This window comes from Pteropus vampyrus, unplaced genomic scaffold (genome assembly GCF_000151845.1).
Source record: "Pteropus vampyrus isolate Shadow unplaced genomic scaffold, Pvam_2.0 Scaffold203, whole genome shotgun sequence".
Taxonomy (NCBI): Eukaryota; Metazoa; Chordata; class Mammalia; order Chiroptera; family Pteropodidae; genus Pteropus; species Pteropus vampyrus.
In genome coordinates, this window is record NW_011888984.1 from 655,086 (window position 1) to 661,105 (window position 6,020).

General features: G+C 42.1%; 1 protein-coding gene, 1 long non-coding RNA gene and 1 pseudogene across 3 annotated transcripts in view; 1 reads left to right on the forward strand and 2 right to left on the reverse strand.

Moving 5' to 3' along the window:
• Nucleotides 1–4,213, reverse strand: part of ZNF546 (zinc finger protein 546) — a 25,136-nt gene extending 20,923 nt beyond the window's left edge. The window contains exons 1-2 of the mRNA XM_023537908.1: nucleotides 4,135–4,213; nucleotides 3,413–3,830 (exon numbers count right to left, since the gene is read on the reverse strand). The gene's annotated coding sequence lies outside the window, so the exon portion shown is untranslated. The remainder of the gene's footprint in view (nucleotides 1–3,412; nucleotides 3,831–4,134) is intronic.
• LOC111746887 lies at nucleotides 1,998–2,116 on the reverse strand (annotated as a pseudogene).
• Nucleotides 4,214–4,274: 61 nt separating the features above from the next.
• LOC111746860 lies at nucleotides 4,275–5,115 on the forward strand. Of its 2 annotated transcripts, none has more exons than XR_002783283.1 (2): nucleotides 4,275–4,494; nucleotides 4,917–5,115. It is a non-coding gene; the product is annotated as an uncharacterized LOC111746860 (long non-coding RNA). The 2 variants fall into 2 exon arrangements; XR_002783284.1 differs by having other exon boundaries at nucleotides 4,275–4,452.
• The last annotated feature ends 905 nt before the right edge of the window (nucleotides 5,116–6,020 follow it).

Here is a 6,020-nt window from a genome sequence, read left to right on the forward strand (position 1 = left end):
CACATACATAAGCATACATATGTATTTATTTTGATAAGAGAAAGCTTTCCCTTTTTAAAACAATTCTCTTGAACTTGGGGAAAAAGCTGAAGACAATCTGAAAACAGCTGTTAAATTTTTACTGAATGTCTTTTTTTTCCTTTAGCTCTTCATGCGTGACCAACACTCTGATTTTTTATATATGTCCATGTATATGAATGTACTGCAATGTCTTGTATGTATACAAGCTGGTGTCAACGAGGCTTCCTTTCATGTACTCCTGACAGATGTATTCCTGACTTCATTTCGCACTGAAACTATCCTTTCAGCCTCGATATCCTACAAACTGCTGCTGAATAATCTTTTCCTATTAGTCCCACTTTAAATCTAACATTATTAGAATAAAAACTGTAAAATACTAAGTTGTGCTATCTGATATGATAGCCTATAACCACATATGGCTATTTAAATCAATTTTAAATTAAGTAAAATTAAATAAACTTGAAAGTTCGATCCGTCGGTGGCACTAGCCACATTTCAAGTGTTCAACAGCCTCATGTGGCTAGTAGCTACCATACTGGAGAACGTGGATACAGAACAGATCCATTATCACAGAACAGCGCTGGTAGGGAGCATACAGCATAAAATCCATACGTCGCTATGGAGTTCCCTTGAGTTCAGAATAATTTGATAGAAACCTGACAGAGGTATAGCTAGAGAAGTAATATCTCCTTCCTATGAACCCTTAAGGCACGTGTATTTCTCTAGTGGCTTTTATTACTTTCGATCTAACACTTATTCCATCTACTCTGATCTTATACTATTTGCTGTATCTTACAGGAAACTTAAGAGTAGTAACTATGTTTTTAGCACTTGTATTCCTGTAATTACTGTCATAAAGTCCAGCATACTCTAAGCCCTTATGTCTGATATTTGACTAAAATGTCATTTTTATGCAGTTTTTCTTAGGAAATAGCTTTAAAAGCACATTAAGATATATGCATAATATGTTTACCATATAACAACTTAGAATAACCAAATATTGTAAATATAAATAGCCACAGGAGGCCACAGGCTAAATAAATCATGGTCAGTTACGATGGCGCACCAAAGCCTTAGAAATACTGATCACACCGATCCATATTTATTGTTGAAGAAATTCATATGAATTACTGACTGATACTGGCAAATTAAAGAAGTATGTAAAATGATGGAGGGATTATGTCATTAATAACACAGACTTTATCATCAGACTTTCCGAATGTGAATTTTAGTCTGACAGTTTCTAACTTTTCAGTTAGTTTATTGATAGTGTAAGGATAAGAATAGCACCTATCTCATACACTTGTTATGAAGACTGAGACATTATATATACCATTTAAGGACATATAATTACTTAATAAAAGTTACATAGTATTATTAAAAGGTATTACACATCTTTTATTCTACTGTTATTAAACAAAGTTTTCTGTTTCTGTTTTTATAGTAAAATTTGAATCTCATGCCCGCTCTTTTCTTTATAATGACATTTAAAATATTTTAGAGCCAAGCCTTGGAAATTAAATTATTTTTAACTAACAACATGAGCAAAACAGATTCTCAGAAAGCTAACAAAAGAACTTCCTCCTGCCCCACAGCTATCAAAAGAGACATAAAACTAAAAAAGAGAATCTAACAAGGCATTAAATGGAGAACTTTAATAAACAGTTCAATCTTATTCTCCTGTTCTATGTAAAGATTTACATGAATATTTATAGTTATTACCATCTTATTCTGATTTCTACTATTATAAATCTGTCCTACAAAATATTATTTGCATAATGGAGCTTTAAAAGATACTTGGACAGGAGAGGGTATGGTTATGTCCTGTGAAAGCAACTTTCAAAATCTAAAAAACACATAATCCTGAAGGGGGCTATCTTTTTTTTTTTTTTTTTAAGGTGAGGCAACCCTGGGTTGTTGACCTCACAGGTTGCAAAGACCTTGCCAGTTTACAATTCCTTATTTTTTATTTTTTACGCCTACAGCACTCGGTCTTCCTAGGTGGTCTCCCATTCAAGTACTAACCAGGCCCAACCCTGCCTAGCTTCCGAGATCAGACGGGATCCGGCTTGTTCAGGGTGGCACGGCCATAGCTGAAGGGCTATCTTATTTGATAAATTGTGCCATAACAATTACTCTTGATTTACATAACCTAAAAAGGTGTAAATACCTGAAAGTTTTATCAAACTAGAGGAGTTTACTGGCATCTTCCTCGTCTTCTTATATTCACTGAGGTATAAGAAACCTGTTTAGGTAGAATTACTTTTTCTAAATAGGAGTTGGACAGTCTCTTGTCATTTGAATGTTCAATTAACACAATTTATATTCTGCAGAAACACACATACACAGGTGCACAGAAAAATCTTGCTAAAACATACCTGCCCAAAATATTAATACTACTTTAACTTTCTTCTTTATAAGTCCTTCATGTAGTATAACTGAATAACTGATTTTTTTTGCAAAAAAGAGCATTAATTCCATAATAAGTGTATAATAATTCTCTATCCAATTTTAAAATACTTTAAAAGCTTGGATGCATATCGGTTCGACTTGTGTGGGAACAGTAAGGAAACCAATGTGACTAATAAATAAAGCCTACCAATTCTTGAACAATTTTCTCCAAAACAAAGAGATATTTTGACTGACAAGAGTCTCCTCTGAATGAACATAAGTCAGGTGAGGGGCATCTGCAGACTAAATAAGAAAATTTGGGCAAGACAGACAGAACAGTGTTTGGTTATCTCTCTACTTCTCCACTGAATAATCAATGGAAATATCACTTGAAATTTGGGTATAAATCTTGTAAAATGTCTCTGAATCCTAATATTAGTAAATGAGATTCACGGAAAATTTAAAGTTTGGATATCGTTCATCACTATGAATATTACTTTACTCGTGTACTTTTTTTCCTATGACGAACTCTATTAACATAAATCTCAACCCACTGATTTCTTGGAAAAAATCCCTCCCCACCATGACACGGATTTCCATGCTCAGACTTCCAATCACATTCCTGCTCCCAAAAGCCTTAAAAAGCAGATGACCATGTCACTTACTCACTGACACAAGTCAAACTATCTCGGATCTTGCCTTAGTTTTAAACTGAGATGTTGATGTGATTCAACCTAAACGCTAAACTCAATAAAACAAAGCTTTAACTTTAGACTCCAGGATATGCAATTTTTATTATAAAAAGTGAGCGCAGAGGAATGATTTGAAAAACGAGGAGGGGGCATTTGAGGGCCAATGATGAGAGGGATCCTTCTGCACCGCCCATCATTCATTGGGAAGAAAGACCTAGGTCACTGGATATGTCAGAAAATAAAAGCAAGTGTTTCCAATTTCTAAAAACAAAAATGCAAGTATGAACAAAGAGGAACTACAAACTCACTTGATCTGAACTTTTAGATGTGCAACAATTCTTCCCTCCTCAGGAGCCTTTTTTTGGAGAATGGCAGGGCTGCGGAGGAAGGAACTTTGCGAAACACAAGGCCTTTCTTAGAGCCCAGGGCCAAATCTCCTCTGGTCTCACACATATAACAGGGTGGGAGACGGAGGCTGGCATCTGCCCTTGAATGCACAGCAGATTCCTGGGATCAGAGGTTTGGGAATGCGGTGGTTCCGAAAAACGTAGCAGCACTCACGGCGCCTCCAAGTAGGGACATTCCCATCATTTAGTCCCAGAAGTCTGTCTCAGAGACACTTCTAGCTCTAAAAGTCCCATCTCAAGCCCAGGATTGTGCCTTCTTGCTGGAAACCTTCATCCTAGGACTGAATACAGTATTGACTTTCCTCTTGCGGACACTGCTCTGTGCAGACAAGTGGGGACTGTGAGGGGAGGGAGGGAAAAGCACCAGGATCGGCCTCACAACCGCGCCCACCGTCACAAAATCCCAACCTGGACCTGACAGGCAGGAGCGCCTGTCACACTGAATCAATCACACGATCCCCCCTCTGCTCCTCACGCACGCACAGGCCTGAGGCTCCTGGCACCATGCGCCCCTTGCGCGCTCCGGGGCGTCTTGGGCGGCAGCCCCTTCCCCACTCCTACTCCTACGAGTCCCGCTTCGTCTCACCTAGCGCCGACTTCTTCCCTGACTGCAACTAACTCACCCGCGGTGCCTGAACCGCCTAGATCGCACTGTAGACCGCCATCAGGGTCGTAGCGAGCACCGCCGCTGGGGTTTCTGGGAAATGTAGTCCACAGCCCGAAGCCGGTGGGCGTGGACCGCGAATGCGCAGGCGCACGGAACTGGTGGCTCCAGGCCGGGTCTCGCGACCGGCGCGATGAACTGAGGGAACCTCGCACCCGGCGACTGTGTGGACTGTGCAGACATCGCGGGTCCGCCAGAGTGCCAGACCGCCGAAGGCACCTGTGGGTGCGACCCTGAGGCCGAGCGCGTGCCGGACGCGGCGGGAGCTCCGGATGTGGTCAGTTTCATTCTCTGAGGTTGTCCCGGCGCTTGGTACAGTGTGAGCTTTATATGTACATTTTAAAGAATTGACGTGTTGCCCTTTGTATCCTGACTTGTGAGAGTGTGTGTGTGTGTGTGTGTGTGTGTCACTGTGAAGGTTGCGGGACTAACTGTACCTCTCTGGCTGTGGGTGAGTTGTGTTTCTGTGTGTGCGTAATTCTTTGCGTGTGAGACGGCGTGTGACTGAAGGAGCATCTGATGGAGGGAGGTCGCAGAAAGTAGCTTGGAAGGGTGATTTGCGACTCTAAGCTATGAGGTGACAGGCTCGGTGGGAGATTGTAGCTGTGCTTGACTGTGACTGGGGTCATATGCGTTTTGTGGTGTGGGTGTGTGGGTTGCTGTGTGACCGGGGTTGTTGAGTGGCTGGTGCAAGCCAGGCTGTATGAGGATGGGTATGTGTGATTCTGAATATCTGGACAGGTGGGACGTCATGGGCGCCAGCGGACTCGTGACCGTGTGTATGAGATCCAGTGCCTCTTCTGCGGAATAAAAAGAATATGTTGCATCTTCCTGCAGCATCGGCTTTACTTGAAGATTTGGACTGAAGATTTGCAATTTATCCCCCAAATAACTTTGCCTTTTTATATGGGGGTCAAATAAATCTTTTCATAAAGAAAAATGCAAATCATAACTTTTTTTTAAATATGAAGAAATCTTTTCACTCTGGTGCTGTCAGGGCCTTTGTCAGATAAATGTGAGAGTTTTGGAATGAGAAAATGGCTTTATGCTTCGAAGGGCAGCGTGTCAAAGACTAGTGAGCTCACAGTTAGGGTCAGATGTCCTGGATTCTAGGTCAGGCTTTGTTAGTCCTACTTTCTAAAGCAAAAACCTTTAAGAACATATTTAAGACCGTGCACAGTCCATCAGGGAATGACTTGTTTTATTTCGAAGTATAACACATTTTGCTCTTCCTCTTCCCTTTCTGAAAAGTTCAATCTGCAAGTTATAAGATGGGTTCAGAGCAGGTTTCGGAATCTGAGCAGGATGTGGGGGGTGTTCGTGCAGGAGGTGGCTTGGTGCAGGGTGACACAGCCCACTTGGGGCATTCCAGGTGGTAGGATGGACTGGCGTCAGGGAGTCAACCTGAGCAGGGTAAGGGGGATTTCAGAGCCCAGGCCGCACGAAGAGGGCATCCGGGAATGAATTACTACTGCCCAGTGTTGGGCGTTGGAGGCATTCATGTGGGCCAGATAGGAGGTGGTGAGCGTCAGAAACCAGTATTCACTTCTTCTTACCAATCACAGCTTTTGCCTCACTCCGGTCTGCCTTCATTATAGGTAAGATTTATTACAGTGCCCACTCGTGATAAAATTCCTCTTGCTTCCTGACAGTACCCGATGCGGAGCAAAGCCCTGCTTCCTGAAACCCTCCCTAAAATCACCTTGCACAAGCCCAAATCCTTCAATAAGTCTTTTCTGACACCCTCTTCCTAGGACACCGCAGCTCCCCATAGTGTGCATCCTCCCTTGTCATACGAGTGCTGAACCCAACTTGTTCAGCTGTAGGGATGTTCCTGGGGGATGC